The sequence below is a fragment of the Ranitomeya imitator genome, chromosome 8, assembly GCF_032444005.1.
Source record: "Ranitomeya imitator isolate aRanImi1 chromosome 8, aRanImi1.pri, whole genome shotgun sequence".
Classification (NCBI taxonomy): domain Eukaryota; kingdom Metazoa; phylum Chordata; class Amphibia; order Anura; family Dendrobatidae; genus Ranitomeya; species Ranitomeya imitator.
In genome coordinates, this window is record NC_091289.1 from 107,977,631 (window position 1) to 107,995,368 (window position 17,738).

General features: G+C 43.8%; 1 protein-coding gene across 1 annotated transcript in view; it reads left to right on the forward strand.

Moving 5' to 3' along the window:
- The first annotated feature begins 2,162 nt into the window (after positions 1-2,162).
- Positions 2,163-17,738, forward strand: part of LOC138647914 (beta-1,3-galactosyltransferase 2-like) — a 333,912-nt gene continuing 318,336 nt past the window's right edge. The window contains exon 1 of the mRNA XM_069737273.1: positions 2,163-2,289. The gene's annotated coding sequence lies outside the window, so the exon portion shown is untranslated. The remainder of the gene's footprint in view (positions 2,290-17,738) is intronic.

Below are 17,738 nucleotides of genomic sequence, written 5' to 3' on the forward strand. Positions count from 1 at the left end.
TAAGAGCTAACTAGCCCTAGAAATAGGAAATAAAGCCTACCTTGCCTCAGAGAAATTCCCCAAAGGAAAAGGCAGCCCCCCACATATATTGACTGTGAGTTAAGATGAAGTCACAAACACAGAAATGAAACAGGTTTCAGCAAAGGGAGGCCAGACTTACTAAACAGACTGAGGATAGGAAAGGTATCTTTGTGGTCAGCACAAAAAACTACAAAAAGACCACGCAGAATGTGCAAAAAGACCTCCGCACCGACTCACGGTGCGGAGGTGCCACTCTGCATCCCAGAGGTTCCAGCTAGCAACACAAAATCATGATAGCAAGCTGGACCAGAAAACAATGAACAAATAATAACTAGCAGGGACTTAGCTTCTGCTGGAGTAAACAGGTCACCAGAAAGATCCAAGAGCGAACTGAACAAGTATAAGAACATTGACAGCTGGCATGGAGTAACGATCTGAGTGGAGTTAAATAGAGCAGCCAGCCAACGAATAAACTCCGTCACCTGTGGAAGGAACCTCAGAAGAAGCAGCACCACTCACAGCCACCAGAGGGAGTCCATGGACAGAACTCGCCGAAATACCATTCATGACCACAGGAGGGAACTCGATAACAGAATTCACAACAGTTCTGCTGCCTGACAGGATCGTGCTGTCTGACAGGGTTCTGCTGCCTGACAGAATCGTGCTGTCTGACAGGGTTCTGCGGTCTGACAGGGTCATGCCCTCTGATAGGGTTTTGCGGTCTTACAGGGTCATGCCCTCTGACAGGGTTCTGCAGTCTGAGAAGGTTCTGCTACTGGACAGGGTCGTGCCCTCTGACAGGGTTCACCTGCCTGACAGGATCGTGCTGTCTGACAGCGTTCTGCGGTCTGACAGGGTCGTGCCCTCTGACAGGGTTCTGCTGCCTGCCAGGATCATGCTGTCTGACAGGGTTCTGCTGTCTGACAGGGTCGTGCCCTCTGACAGGGTTCTGCGGTCTGACAGGATTGTGCTGTCTGACAGGGTTCTGTGGTCTGACAGGATCGTGCTGTCTGACAGGGTTTTGCGGTCTGACAGGGTCATGCCCTCTGACAGGGTTCTGCGGTCTGACAGGGTTGTGCAGACAGGGTTCTGCGGTCTGACAGGGTCATGCCCTCTGACAGGGTTCTGCGGTCTGACAGGGTCATGCCCTCTGACAGGGTTCTGTGGTCTGACAGGGTTGTGCAGACAGGGTTCTGCGGTCTGACAGGGTCATGCCCTCTGACAGGGTTCTGTGGTCTGACAGGGTTCTGTGGTCTGACAGGGTTGTGCAGACGGGGTTCTGCGGTCTGACAGGGTCATGCCCTCTGACAGGGTTCTGCGGTCTGACAGGGTCATGCCCTCTGACAGGGTTCTGTGGTCTGACAGGGTTGTGCAGACAGGGTTCTGCGGTCCGACAGGGTCATGCCCTCTGACAGGGTTTTGCGGTCTGACAGGGTCATGCCCTCTGACAGGGTTCTGCGGTCTGACAGGGTCATGCCCTCTGACAGGGTTCTGCGGTCTGACAGGGTTGTGCAGACAGGGTTCTGCGGTCTGACAGGGTCATGCCCTCTGACAGGGTTCTGCGGTCTGACAGGGTCATGCCCTCTGACAGGGTTCTGTGGTCTCACAGGGTTGTGCAGACAGGGTTCTGCGGTCTGACAGGGTCATGCCCTCTGACAGGGTTTTGCGGTCTGACAGGGTCATGCCCTCTGACAGGGTTCTGCGGTCTGACAGGGTCATGCCCTCTGACAGGGTTCTGCGGTCTGACAGGGTTGTGCAGACAGGGTTCTGCGGTCTGACAGGGTCGTGCCCTCTGACAGGGTTCTGTTGTCTGACAGGCCTGTCTGTGCTGCACAATGCCACACACGTTAGCAGCCTATGAGAGAGGCTGAATCCTCAAAAATCCAACAGTCTGGTGCTAATGTTCCCACCTTTACCTGTGCGTGGGAGAAAGGGCAGGACTTTTCAGAAGCCGCTATGCCCACCAGTGCCAAGCTATGCAGACTAGTTGCTGGCAGGACGGCTGTGTTCACCGCTGTAATGAAAGCCGCCGGGCACCGCTCCCGTGCACATGGATGGGATCGGGAGTGGTTAGAACGAAGGAGTGAAGGGGAAAACCTGGGAGAGGCAGGGAAGTGATGCAGACGCCGCCGCTCGTCAAGGCAGCTGCGGTAACTGTGGCAAAGTCAGGGGAACATTCCAGAGGAGGGCCGGGCACTGCCATCTGCCCGGTGCACTGCTGCTTGTGAGGACACTTCTGTAACAAGTAAGAAGTTGCTGCTGCACCGGGTGAGTGTCTCCTGCCATGCACCATGTAGACAGGGAAATACTAACGTTAGCTGTGACTCGGAGGTACAGAGAAGTCTCATCATCTGCAGGAAGTACCTGGCAGGGAAGTAGTCCGGAGAGCAGAGCTTAGGGTCGCCCTCACTGATCCCCCGGACACTGTGCTCTTACCTTCTCCCCGCTGTCTTCTTGTCTTCTGACGTTCTGGTTTCCTTCAAGGTTGGGCAAGTGACAGGAGAAGAGCGCGATCTCCCAAATGTCCCATTTTAGGCTATGTTCCCATCATGAGTATTTGCGGAGCTTTTCATATTGCAGATTTGCTTTTTTTTTCATTGTTTTTGTGTGTGTTTTGAACTTGCATTTTTATGTCGTTTTTAATGCTCACACGTTCAGTATTCAGTATTTGTAACCCCAAACCAGGAGTGGGTGATGACTACAGAAGTGGTGACATTTTTCCATTATACTTGTCCTCTTATTGTTCTCCTGATTTTGGCTTATTATAAATACTGACCAAATACTGAACATGTGAACGTGGCCTAATTATGACACCCCCTTGGAGCAAAAGGTGAAACTTCTTTTTGTAGCGTTTTTTAAATTTGCGATTCATAAAGCAGGCTGAAACCAATTAACATAGCTAACAGTGCCCACCTTAGCGGCAACATGTCAAAAGCAATGAGAACAGTGTAAAACAACATTGGGAACAAGTTTTTCCTGAGAGGTATCCGGAAATGCATGAATTAAGCTCTGCACAAAGACAGTCCTGGCTGTGCCTTCAGGTTGCTTAACAGCTCAGGCTGTTGACAGCACATATTGTTATAGCTGACATTTGGAATGTGTTTTAGCTGTTGAAATGTTACAATTGGCCATGCCGATAGACCCTTAGTTCAGTTCAGATAATACCATAATGCATTTACATTTGGCATGCGTATTACATCTATTGTATCTCACAACCCCATAAACTTGAAATTGGAAAAAAGAGCTAATTGTGTGCTTAAAGTTGTCTTTTTCATCTTTTCCTGGAAGAAAATACTTTTAACATTTACATGACAAGTTGACAGTTGTACTAGGTTGGCTGTTTATGCTCTACTCATAAAACCGTCATCGCTTGACTTGGTACGTCTACTTTCGCAGATGGATTTGCAGGGCAATGATGGGGAAGTTAAATTACATTTAGCGTTGTAAAAGTAAACCATCTTGCCTGTGAAATTATATCTTAGGCTTATATAGGAATATGGCAATTTTTCCAATAACCAGATAACCAGGTATACAGTTGTGGGGAAAAGTGTCTGCCCCCTTCCTGATTTCCTATTCTTTTGCATGTCTGTCACAGATCACCTAACAGATTTAAATATTATACACAGATAACACAGGTAAACATAAAATGCAGTTTTTAAATGAAGGTCTTTATTACTAAGGGAAAAAGGAATGCAAACCTAGAGGGCCATGTGTGAAAAAATGATTGCCCCCTCCCCCTTAAATTAACTGTGGTTTATCACTTCTTTGGGAAGCTGAGTTCAAAATCCCAAGCCACACCCAAGCCTATTTACTGCCCCACCTATTCTCAATCATGAAATCACTTAAATAGGACCTGTATTACAAAGTGAAGTAGGCCAAAAGGGCCACAAAGGCTAGACATCATGTTACGATCCAAAATAATTCTGGAACAAATGAGGAACTAAGTAATTGAGATATATCAGTCTGGAAAAGGTTATACAGCCATTTCTAAAGCTTTGGGACTCCAGTGAACCACAGTGAGAGCCATTATCCACAAATGGCGAAAACATGGAACAGTAGTGAACCGTCCCAGGATTGGCCAGCCAGCCAAAATTACCTCAAGAGCGTAGCGATGACTCATCCAAGACGTCAAAAGACCCCATAACAACATGTCAGTAACTGCAGACCTCACTTGCCTCAGTTAAGATCAGTGTTTGTCAGGGGTGGATTAAGGGTAGCCAGGGCCCCGGGCTGTTCAGACACTGTGGGCCCCCCCCCCCGGTCACGTGACGGGGGTCATGACATACCCGAACCAGATTACTCCAGAAAAATGGCCGGGCCCTACTCTACTGTAACCTATTAAATATTTGTTAAAATCTGCAATACAATTTAGGTATATTTTGACCAATAATATCACATACAAGGAACAAATACCACTGCACCATGACCAGACCACAAATTACAACCACAGTGATCAAATAATATCACATACAAGGAACACCGCACCATGACCAGACCACAAATTACAGCCACTTGGTGACCAAATAGCACATACAAGGGACAAATACCACAACACCATTTCCAGACCACATATTACCACCACATAGTGACTGAATACTACAGTACTGATCAGTAATAAAAAAAACACTATACTATCACCATAAGTGCCAGTATACACAGGAGATCTGTAATTAGTATGCAGTGTCTGTGTAGAGGTAATACAGAGATCACTGGTGGTATTATACACAGGAGCTCTGTATATAGTGTATAGGTAATACAGTGATCACTGGTGACATTGTACACAGGACCTCTGTATATAGTATACAGTGTATAGTGTCAGTGTATAGGTAACACTGACTCACCAGTGACGTCTCTAGGTGAAGTCCTTCATCTTTCATCCAGCACAGACTGCCATCATTTCTTCCAGCCAGGACTTGTCTCTGCAGGAAATAACACAGTTATCTCAAGCTCCGCTTGCAGAACACATTACTTAATTTTTCACAACTTCTACATTACACCACATGAAGAAAAAAAGGCGATATAGTGTCACTCTGCACAGTAACAGGACCACCCCCCCCATTTAAAACAGTATACTCAAAAAATAAAATAAATACATCACTGCAGTAATAATATCCCTTAATTAGCCCTTATGGTAATACTATTCCCCACCCTGGCCCCGTTTATCTCATTCCTGGCTCCAGCCATATGTTCTCGCATCCTGCCCTCATGAGTATTCATTCTACCCCATATGATCTCCCCATCCTGCCCCATCTGTCTCCATCATATCCATCCTGCCCCATGATCCAATCCTGCCCCATGTCTTTCATTCTGCCCCGTGTCTCCAATCATGCCCCGTGTCTACATTCTGCCCATGCCTCCAGTCCTGCCCCCAGTTTGTCCAGCATATTTCCCCCAGTGTGTCCAGCATATTACGCTCAGTGTGTCCAGCAATCTGCCCCAGTATGTCCAGCATATTGCCCCAGTGTCCAGCAATCTGCCCCAGTGTGTCCAGCATTGCTCCCAGACAGTGTCTCCAGCAACCTGCCCCAGTGTCTGACTCCAGCATATTGCCCCCAGTGTGTCCAGCATTGCCCCTAGACAGTGTGTCCAGCAATCTGCCCCAGTGTGTCCAGCAATCTGCCCCAGTGTGTCCAGCATATTGCCCCAGTGTGTCCAGCATATTGCCCCCAGACAGTGTGTCCAGCAATCTGCCCCAGTGTGTCCAGCATATTACCACCAGTGTGTCCAGCAATCTGCCCCAGTGTCTCCAGCATTGCCCCAGTGTCTCCAGCATTGCCCCAGTGTGTCCTCCAGCGAGACAGAGAGCGAGACAGATTGAAAGAGGCAGAGAGCGAGACAGATTGAAAGAGACAGAGAGCGAGACAGATTGAAAGAGACAGAGGGCGAGACAGATTGAAAGAGACAGAGGGCGAGACAGATTGAAAGAGACAGAGCGAGACAGATTGAAAGAGACAGAGCGAGACAGATTGAAAGAGACAGAGAGCGAGACAGATTGAAAGAGACAGAGCGAGACAGATTGAAAGAGACAGAGAGCGAGACAGATTGAAAGAGACAGCGAGACAGATTGAAAGAGACAGAGCGAGACAGATTGAAAGAGACAGAGAGCGAGACAGATTGAAAGAGACAGAGCGAGACAGATTGAAAGAGACAGAGAGCGAGACAGATTGAAAGAGACAGAGAGCGAGACAGATTGAAAGAGACAGAGGGCGAGACAGATTGAAAGAGACAGAGGGTGAGACAGATTGAAAGAGACAGGGCTAGACAGATTGAAAGAGACAGAGGGCGAGACAGATTGAAAGAGACAGAGAGCGAGACAGAGAGCGAGACAGATTGAAAGAGACAGAGAGCGAGACAGATTGAAAGAGACAGAGCAAAACGGATGCAAGAAACCTCAGGGACTTGTCAGGAGGGGAACAGTGTCCGTCCTGCCTCCTCCTCACTGCACAGTGCAGTCACCTCCAGCCCCTGCAGCCTGAGCTCCTAGGTCGTCCTATCTCCTGTCCTGCTCCTGTATGCAGGGCTCAGGGAGGGAAGAAGCAGCGTCCTGACTTTCTCCTGCTCCTCTCAGCAGGAAGAAGCCGGTGCCTTGCGCTGTGAGGTCTCCCCTGCAGACACAGCCTGCAATGTGGGCGTGTCTGCAGTTGGACCCCTACAGTTTAGGTACAGTTCCCGCATTCAGCGTCCCGGTCTATAGAACAGACAGCTGTAGTGCAGGGAGATCATGTCTCTCTGCACTACAGTGGAGCTTACCTATATCGGCGTGCTGTGCACGCCGATATAATTAGCATTGGCATTATCTCCAGGTGGGCCCCTCTGAGCTCCGGGGTGACAGCACCCTCTGCCCCCCCTGGTAGCTTTGCTACTGGCCGGCGGGCATTCACAGACGATTAGCAGAGGGTCAATCTGTGCGGTAGCCCAGGGCCCCCCCACATCACTGGGCCCTGGGCTACCGCCCATATTGACCCTCTGATAATCCGCCCCTGGTGTTTGTGTATCTTTACTAGTGATGAGCGAATATACTCATTACTCGAGATTTCTCGAGCATGCTCGGGGGTCCTCCAAGTATTTTTTAGCACTGGGAGATTTAGTTTTTCTTGCCACAGCTGAATGATTTACATCTCTTAGCCAGCTTGATTACATGTGGGGATTCCCTAGCAACCAGGCAACCTCCACATGTACTTATGCTGGCTAACAGATGTAAATCATTCAGCTGTGGCAAGAAAAACTAAATCTCCGAGCACTAAAAAATACTCGGAGGACCCCCAAGCATGCTCGAGAAATCTCGAGTAACGAGTATATTCGCTCATCACTAATCTTTACCATAAGGAGACTGGGTAAAAATGGCCTGCATGGCAGAGTTCAAAGACGAAAACCCCTGTTGGACAATAAGAACATAAAGGCTCGTTTCAATTTTGCCAGAAAATATTTTGATAATCCCCATGACTTTTGTGAGAATACTCGGTGGACTGACGAGACAAAAGTTGAACTTTATGGAGGGTGTATGTAACCATTACATCTAGTGTAGAAGTAACAAAGCATTTTAGAAAAGGAACATCAAACCAACAGTAAAATATGGTGGTGGTAGTGTGAAGAGCTAGGGCTATTTTGCTGCTTCTGGACCTGGAAGACTTGCTGTGGTAAATGGAACCATGAATTTTGCTTTGTACCAAAAAATCCTGCAGGAGAATGTCTGGCCTTCTGTTTGTGACCTCAAGCTTAACCCTTTTATGACATCTGACGTCCAGGTGACATGGGCCCGTATGACCATCGAAGGGATAGTACATCATATGCGATCAGCCGCTCTCACGGGGGAAGCGCGGCCGGGTGTCAGCTGATTATCACAGCTTACATCTGGCACTATGTGCCAGGAGTGGTCACGGACTGCTCCCAGCACATTAACTCCCAGAACACTGCGATTAAACATTATCGCAGTGTTCCGTTGGCATAGGAAAGCATCGCGCAGTGAGGGGTCTCCCTGCGTGCTTCCCTGAGACCCTCAGAACAACGCGATGTGATCGTCTTATTCCAAGCGTCTCCTCCCTGCAGGCCCCCGGATCCAAGATGGCCACGGGGTCCTTCAGAGAGGTGGCTTGTCAGTGCCTTCCGAGAGCAGGCGCCGACAAGCCTCCTGCACTGCCTGTCAGATCGCTGATCTGACACAGTGCCCTGCAAAATGTCAGATCAGCGATCTGACACTATATAGTGATGTCCCACCCTGGGACAATGTAAAAAAGTTAAAAAAAATAAAATTAACATATGTAAAAATATTTACAAAAAATTCCTAAATTAAGGAAACAAAAATATTGTTCCAATAAATACATTTCTCTATGTAAATAAAAAGAAAAAAACAATAAGTACACACATTTAGTATCGCCGCGTCCATAACGACCCAACCTATAAAACTATCCCACTAGTTAACCCCTTCAGTGAACACTGTACAAAAAACAAAAACAAAAAAAAAAAACGAGGCAAAAAAACAATGCTTTATCATGATACCTCCTAACAAAAAGTGATATAACACGCGATCAAAAAGATGGATATAAATAAACATGGTACCAATTTTACCAAACGCAGAACGGTATAAACGCCCCCCCAAAAGAAATTCATGAATTGCAAGTTTTTGTTCATTCTGCCTAACAAAAATCGTAATAAAAAGCGATCAAAAATGTCATATGCCTGAAAATGGTAGCAATAAAAACTTCAACTCGTCCCGCAAAAAACAAGACCTCACATGACTCTGTCGATCAAAATATGGAAACATTATAGCTCTCAAAATGTGGTGACGCAAAAACTATTTTTTGCAATAAAAGACGTCTTTTAGTGTGTGACAGCTGCCAAACATAAAAACCCACTATAAATAATAAATCAAACCCCCCTTTATCACCGCGTTAGTTAGGGAAAAATAATAAAATAAAAAAAATGTATTTCCATTTTCCCGTTAGGGTTGGGGCTAGAGTTGGGGCTAGGGTTTGGATTACGTTTATGGTTGGGTTAGGGGTGTGTCAGGGTTAGGGTTGTGGTTTGGGTTAGGGGTGTGTTGGGGTTAGGGGTGTGTTGGGGTTGGGATTAGGGTTAGGGGTGGGTTAGGGTTATGGTTAGGGTTAGGGGTGTGGTTAGGGTTAGGGGTGTGTTGGGGTTAGGGTTAGAGTTTCCACTGTTTAGGCATATCACGGGCTCTGCAAACACAACGTGACACCCACCGACGATTCCATCAAAGTCTGCATTCCAAAACGCCACTTCTTCCCTTCCGAGCCCCAACGATTGCCCAAACAGTGGTTTACCCCAACATATGGGGTATCAGCATACTCAGGACAAATTGGACAACAACTCTTGTGGTCCAATTTCTCCTGTTACCTTTGGGAAAATTTGGGGGCTGCAAAAATCTTTTTTGTGGGAAAAAAATGATTTATTATTTTCATGGCTCTGCGTTATAAACTTTAGTGAAACACTTGGGAGTTCAAAGATCTCACAACACATCTAGATAAGTTCCTTTGGGGGTCTAGTTTCCAATATGAGGTCACTTGTGGGAGGGTTTCCACTGTTTAGGCACATCAGGGGCTCTCCAAACGCTACATGGCGCCTGATCTCAATTCCAGCCAAATCTGCGTTGAAAAGTCAAACGGTGCTCCTTCCCTTCCGAGCTCTGCCATGCACCCAAACAGTGGTTTACCCCCACATATGGGGTATCAGCATACTCAGGACAAATTGCACAACTTTTGCAGTCCAATTTCTCCTGTTACCCTTGGGAACATAAAAAATTGGGGGTGAAAAGATCATTTTTGTGAAAAAATATGATTTTTTATTTTTACGGCTTTACATTATAAACCTCTGTGAAGCCATTGGGGATTCAAAGTGCTCACCACACATTTGGATAAGTTCCTTAGGAGGTCTAATTTCCAAAATGGTGTAATTTGTGGGGAGTTTCACTGTTTAGGCACATCAGGGGCTCTCCAAAAGTGACATGGTGTCCTATCTCAATTCCAGCCAATTTTGCATTGAAAAGTCAAATGGCGCTCCTTCCCTTCCAAGCTTTTCCATGCTCCCAAACAGTGGTTTACCCCCACGTATGGGGTATCGGCGTACTCAGGACAAATTGTACAACAATGTTTGGGGTCCAATTTCTGCTATTACCCTTGGTAAAATAAAACAAATTGGATCTGAAGTAAGTTTTTCGTGAAAGAAAGTTAAGTGTTGATTTTTTTTTTAAACTTTCCAAAAATTCTTGTGAAGCACCTGAAAGGTTAATAAACTTGTTAAATGTGGTTTTGAGCACCTTAAGGGGTGCAGTTTTTAGAATGGTGTCACTTTTTGGTATTTTCTATCATATAGAACCCTCGAAGTGACTTCAAATGTGATGTGGTCTCTAAAAAAAATGGTGTTGTTAAAATGAGAAATCGCTGGTCAACTTTTAACCCTTATGACTCCCTAACAAAAAAAAAATGTTGGTTCCAAAAATTGTGCTGATGTAAAGTAGGCATGTGGGAAATGTTAGTTAAGTATTTTGTGTAACATAACTCAGTGATTTAAGGGCATGAAAAGTCAAAGTTGGAAAATCGCAAAATTTCCATTTTTTTCACAAATAAGTAAAAATCAACTAACTTTTACCACTATCATGAAGTACAATATGTCACGAGAAAACAATGTCATCACCATGATCCGTTGAAGCATTCCAGAGTTATAACCTCATAAAGGGACAGTGGTCAGAATTGTAAAAATTGGCCCGGTCATTAACGTGCAAAACACCCTTGGGGTAAAAGGGTTAAGCACACTTCAGTTATACAGCAGGACAATTATCCAAAACACTCCAACAAATCCACCTCTGAATGGCTTAAGAAAAACAAAATGAAGACTTTGGAGTGGCCTAGTATAAGTCCTGACGTTAATTTGATTGTGATGTTGTCACTTGACCTTAAAAAGGTGGTTCATGCTTGGAAACCCTCCAATGTAGCTGAATTACAACAATTCTGCAAAGATGAGTGGGCCAAAATTTCTCTGAAGTGTTGTAAAAGACTCACTCCCAGTTGTCGCAAACGCTTGTTTGCAGTTGTTTGTTGTTTAGAGGGTAATCACTTTTTCACACATGGCTCTGTAGGTTTGTATTTCTTTTTACCTTAATAATAAAGACTTCATTTAAAATTGAAAATTTGCATTGTTTTTACTTGTGATATCTTTGTCTAATATTTAAATTTGTTTGGTCGTCTGAAACATTTAAGAGTCACAAACATTCTAAAGAATAGGAAATTAGGAAGTGGGCAAAGACTTTTTCGCACAACTTTATATCCAAATCATTCTTCACATAATATTAATCATGCCACCAGTCAAACCTGAAAAATTAGATTTGAATACGGAGTCCGAATTTGACTTTCTACCTCCATGTCATCTACTGCAATGGTTAGTCTTTTGCAGAAATTTAATGCTCCAGATTGAAAAATCTTTGTTTCCCATTTATATCCATCGAGATATGAAGTAGCTTAGCCTTAAGCCATGATTTAGTCTTTAGTAGAGATGAGTGAACCTGAACGGTAAAGTTCGGGTCCGCACCAAACACCTAGTGTCCGAGCATGGATCCTGAACACAGACTTCTCCCAGAAGTCCACGTTACTGTTCGGGTTCGGCAGCCCCAACAAAGCTTGTTGAAAGGCTGCAGCCCAGATAATCAACACACTTTACTGTGGGGGCACTTCCAGCTAAATCACAGCCATGTCAAAGTATTGACTTAGCTGTTATTGGCCGGTACACTCTGTAAAAAAAAGACATGGATCTTGTGTCATTTTGATCAACAGCGCCGGCAAAAGCGACAGCTGCAGACTGCAGACCCTAGCTGTCAGCTTTATCTTGGCTGGTTATTAGTGACTAGATTGTGGCCCGATTCTAACGCATCGGGTATTCTAGAATATGCATGTCCCCGTAGTATATGGACAATGATGATTCCAGAATTCGCGGCAGACTGTGCCCGTCGCTGATTGGTCGAGGCAACCTTTATGACATCATCGTCGCCATGGCAGCCATTATGACATCTACGTCGATACTGTGCCCGTCGCTGATTGGTCGAGGCCGCCAGGCTCTACGTCCTTTATGACATCATCGTCGCTGTGCCCGTTGCTGATTGATGCGGGATGTCTACGTCCTTTATGACATCATCGTCGCTGTGCCAGTCACTGATTGGTCGAGGCCTAGCGGCCTCGACCAATCAGAGAGGCAGGATTTCCAGAACAGACAGACAGACAGAAAGACAGACAGACAGACAGACAGACAGACAGAAAGACAGACAGACGGAAAAACCCTTAGACAATTATATACGGTATATAGATAAGCGAGTGTACTCGTTGCTCGGGTGACCTCCGAGTATTTGTTAGTGTTCAGAGATTTAGTTTTAATCACAGCAGCTGAATGATTTACAGCTATTAGCCAGGCTGAGTACATGTGGGTGTTGCCTGGTTGCTAGGTAATCCCCACATGTAATCAAGCTGGCTAATAGCTGTAAATCATGCTGCTGAGGCAATGAAAACATAATCACCGAGCAGTCATAAATACTTGGAGACCACCCGAGCGTGATCGGGAAAACCCGAGCAACGAGTACACTCGCTCATCACTACTGGTTATCAAAAATAGGTCCCTATGCCATTTTTAAAAATTATTTAAGTAAATAATAAAAAAACTGCGTGGGGTCCTCCTCATTTCTGATAATCAGCCAAGCTACAACAGACAGCTGAGAGCTGGTATTCTCAGACAATATAGCAGCCCCTAAAAATAGATAACACCAATTCTGACTCTTCCCACTTGCCCTGGTGTGTCGGCAAGTGTAGTAATAGTTATGTTGTTGATGTCAGCTATTTTTAAACAGATAAGTCTATAAGACACCTCAAGTACTAGCCCACAGTCAAATGTAATAAAGACACAAACAGAGTAAAGTCCTTTAATTGAAATAAACTAAGTCCTTTATTTGAAACAAAAACTCACCAACTCTCTTTTACCCATGTATTCAATAAAAATAAAAAAAGCAGTTATACTCACCTTGCTGCTGATAATCCATTAAGCTCATGTCCAACGACAATCCGGTTGGTTTGGTGAGCAGTGACATCACTGATACAACTGCTCACCATGGCAGCCGGCTAACACTGAGCTGTCTTGTTTAGCCTTTGCTGGTTAGTGAATAGGGGCCAGGTCATTTTTTGGTGGGAGGGCAGGCGCCGGGAAAGGTCAGAGAGGCCCGATGCCTGCGCACTGCAGTACTTTGCTCTGTCCTCAACACTGCAGACAAAGTACGCCTGCGCAGGAGCCACAACAGGAAGCAAAGAAGACGACATTGCATGAAGATGGGAGACGCCAGACTTGGACCTGCGACTCCCATCGGACCGGACCGCACCGGGACTGCTCCTTGGTGAGTTTAATCTAATTTGTTTTTCTTATCTTTCAGGTTACATCGGGGGCTTATCTATAGCATTACAGAATGCTGTAGATAAGCCCCTGATGGCGGTGGCTGCAGTTTATTGGGCCAAAATTAGGTGACAGTTTCCCTTTAAAATTACATGGGATCCGTACCAATATTGTTTCTGACTGGAGCTGCAGTTTATTTCTTAATTTTGGAGGGCATTTTGCACTCGTTTCTCGATCCAACTGTTCTCTTCAGCATTTCACTCGCAGCCTAATGGGCAAGCTAAATGGGTTAACCAGAATCTTGAGACTTATCTTAGGTGTTTTGTGTCAGAGAATCAGCAGGATTGGGTTACTTCTAGTTCAATTCAAAGTAAATAATTATTGTCATGAGTCTACTGGTAAGTCCCCATTTTTCAGGACATACGGGTTTCCTTCTCAATTGAGCTCATTAAATAGGAATCGTTCTTCTGGAATATCTGAAGAATGATTTTCATCATCACTTATGTCTGTGTGACAAGGGGTTCTCAATCATTTGAGGAAGATGGGTTCCACATATATGAGTGTAAATCCACATGGAGAGAAGTAGAACCGGAGAATAGAAGCCGCGCAGACCACAATAAAGGTATCAGAGTTACACACACACTCTGTTTATTAGCCTACGCGTTTCGTGGCCAACAGGCCACTTCATCAGGGCATCAAGATTCATCAGTAAAAACAGGTATATATACCTACAAATACAATCAAAAAAATATATACAAACATGTATAAACCCCACCTTCTTACGACATCACTTCTGGTGAGAACGCCCACTTTAAATCAAAAATTTATAAATACACCCATAACATTAATTACAAAACATTAAAATACATAAAACACAATAATCAATCTTTAGAACTACAAATATTAATCAATAAATAATAAAAACAAATATATATAAACATTTCTGGTATCTAGATCAACCAGGATCAGAACTCACATATGAAGAAACCTAAAAACTATCCTCCAGAGAATAAACCTCCGTCTTATACCACTACACCACCTGGTGGTCTTAGGTGAGGGCAACTATTTATCCTGGATCCACCAGTTAAACCCATTCAAGACGCTATCATATGTTGACCCATAATAAAGGAAAAACAAACAAAGGGCTCATATAAGGTAACAACATCACATAATATGAAGTAAAAAAGTAAAAAAGTAAAAAAGTAAGGGAAAGAATGGGTTCCCATATGCTCAATTTCCACAACTCTTTTCGGATATGAACCCATATGATCTAGAGGTCTACAAACACTACAAAGGAATAAGCAGCACCTCAAACCAGTTAACCATCGGAGTTCATGAAAAATGGGGAGCACTGAGGTCCATAGTCTCTCCCCACGACGACACACGGAGGAACTCCTACAGTCAAGAAAATCCATCACAGAAGAATCTCCGTGAGATGAAACTCATGATATTAATTACTTATAGGTACCTAGAAGAGGTCGCTAACCTCATTCAATCCACCAGGGCTTAAGGTGCCCAACTTAAATATCCAATATGTTTCTTTTTTACCCAGGACCTCCAATCTCCTAGGTGTATTAACAGGCACATGATCAATGGGAGTAACAGATAATTTAACATTCCCATGATGAACTATGGTACAATGTCGCGACAATCCATGTTCAGAAAAACCTCTAAGAATATTAAACCTATGGGAGTTCACACGTTTGTGAAGAGGTTGAGAAGTTCTTCCCACATACTGTTTACCACAGTTGCACTGAATCAAATAGATTACGTAATCTGTCTGACACGTCATTCTAAAATTGATATTAAAAGCCTTCCCTTTTTTTGCAAACGACGTGAAGCTGTCCGAGGGGTTTGAGGGTGGAAAGAAGTTCCCCCTTTCCTCATGATGTAGCGTTCACTGATGAGTGGGATACTATTCTTAAAGAATGCATGTTTAACTTACTAGGATGTCTGTTCCACAAAAGGATTACTCTGGTTGAGAAATTTGTAGAAAGAATTAATGCCACCTCTAAGGAGCTACTAGAGTTCAGTACTCACCCTGAATTTAGTAGGATAAATTCTGACATTACAACTAGAATATTGAGATTAGAACAAGAGATTATAGGTAGAAAATCGAAGAAATTACAACGGGACAGAGCAGATTATAAAAAATTGAAAAAGCTAACCAAAAACTCCTTTGATCCACAGAATCGACCACCTCATGATGTGGGAACAGCCCCTATCGCCACATCAGGGGTAGGTTTGATTGTGGAGGGCAACTCTAGAGCCGTTGGAAAAGGGCCTGACCATGGAACGAATTCTAATGGTGGCACCATGGATTCCGTTGCTGCTTCTAGTCTTACACAGGCTATTATTCCGGATGGTGTGAGTTCTATGACCGATTCGGTTGTGGAACCACATGGAGGGGATCTTGAGAGGGGTTTACGAAATAAAGAAAATAAGATCAGACAGAACAAGATTAAAAGAAAGAAAAATATGTCACACCCACATGATCTTGGTAAGGATCAGGTGAGTGAAGACGCAGTAAGAGGTACAATTGATGGTAAGGATAAAGATATCCATGTTAATTTGGAGCAGGTTAAGCTCCAAATAGAAAGAATAAGGAAGGATAATTTATTGGATTTGAACTCCACTGGCCAAAGTATTCCGTTGGGTGTGTTGGTCTCGCTTGCTAATGAGGCCAATGGAGGTAAGGCCAACATATTTGACTGCCTGCTAGATGAGGAAACCAATGATGGGACACCTCCCCAAATATTAACACCTAGAGTAGGGGATAATTTTAACTTAATAGACATTCGGGAGAACGAGATGCAAGTAAATAATATAAAGCAGAGTTTAGTTGTGGATGACTCTAGGTCTGGATCTCCCTCTGTTTGTTTTTTACCAAGGTTGTAGAAAACAACAACAGTATAACGAAATATTTTCTTCCGATATCACAAAAAAGAAAAAAACTAGAAGAGGAACCTGAGGGAAGAAAAAGAATAAAAATAAAAAAGTATGCAATACCAAGACCAATTTAAACATTATGGAGCAACCAGTGCAGGTTTTTGTAAATAAAAATGGATGTAAGCTCGAAAGAAGAGGTAATATTTTTAATCTTTCTAAACACAAACTCACCATAGGTGAAACAAAGGTTTTAAATAGGGGCCTGTCTTTTTGCCCAAATAATAAATCTAAAGATGTTGATCTTTTTATGGACCTTCAACATTTCATCCGTAAATTAACTTTAAAAAGACATTTCTGCATAAAAGATGATAGAAAAAAGACGGTTGAGATGGTTGGTGATAACATCAAACATTGCCAACTAAAGGATAAATCTAAGTTTTACCCCTTCCATAGCCAGGGTCACCATCTAAAAACCTACGTAGACTTGGTTTTGAATGACTTCGAGTCCTTGAATTTTAAGCGAGGATCGATTAACAATCTGACAACAATTGAAATTGAGGGCATTAAGACTCTCAAAAATGATGTAAATTTGGTAATAAAATCTGCTGATAAGGGTGGAGGAGTGGTACTACAAGATTTGGATGCTTATGTCCGAGAGGCTAATAGGATTTTGTCAGATGAGGGGACTTATAATATTTCTAATAGGGCTGAATATGAGAATGCGATAATAAAATATAAGGAGTTAGTTAAAACAGCTGATGAAATGGGAATTCTGAATAAGAGCGAGAAAGAATTCCTTGGGGTAAAAAACCCAAAGATGGCAGTTTATTACCATCTCCCAAAGGTTCATAAGGATGAGTTTAACCCACCTGGACGACCGATCATAGCGGGGATTAACTCTTTAACATCAAATCTAGCAGCATTTGTGGACTCCTTTATGAATGAGTCTGTCAGAAATTTGGGTTCTTATCTCAGGGATTCTACCCACCTTATACAGGAATTGCAGGGACTTATATGGGGTGATGATTTTTTATTTATATCTATTGACGTGACTGGTTTATATTCTAATATTGACCACACTATTGGCCTTCAATGTTTTAAATTATACATCGATAGATTATCGAATGTGACCATGGCCCAAAGAGAGTTTCTGTTGAAAAGCATGACTTTTATTTTAGAGAACAATTTTTTTACATTCGGGGAGACTATTTATCACCAGATACGGGGGACTGCCATGGGGTCGAAGGCAGCGCCTACGTATGCTAACTTATTCATGGCTGCCTTTGAGTCCTGGTATGTCCTCCATTGTAAATATAAACAGAATCTGGTTCTATACAAACGTTTTATAGATGATATATTTATTATCTATAATAATGTAGATAATACGGTTTTTGATTTCCTTGATGCTATAAGGGATAATCATTGGGGTTTGGAGCTCACTCCCTGTGTGG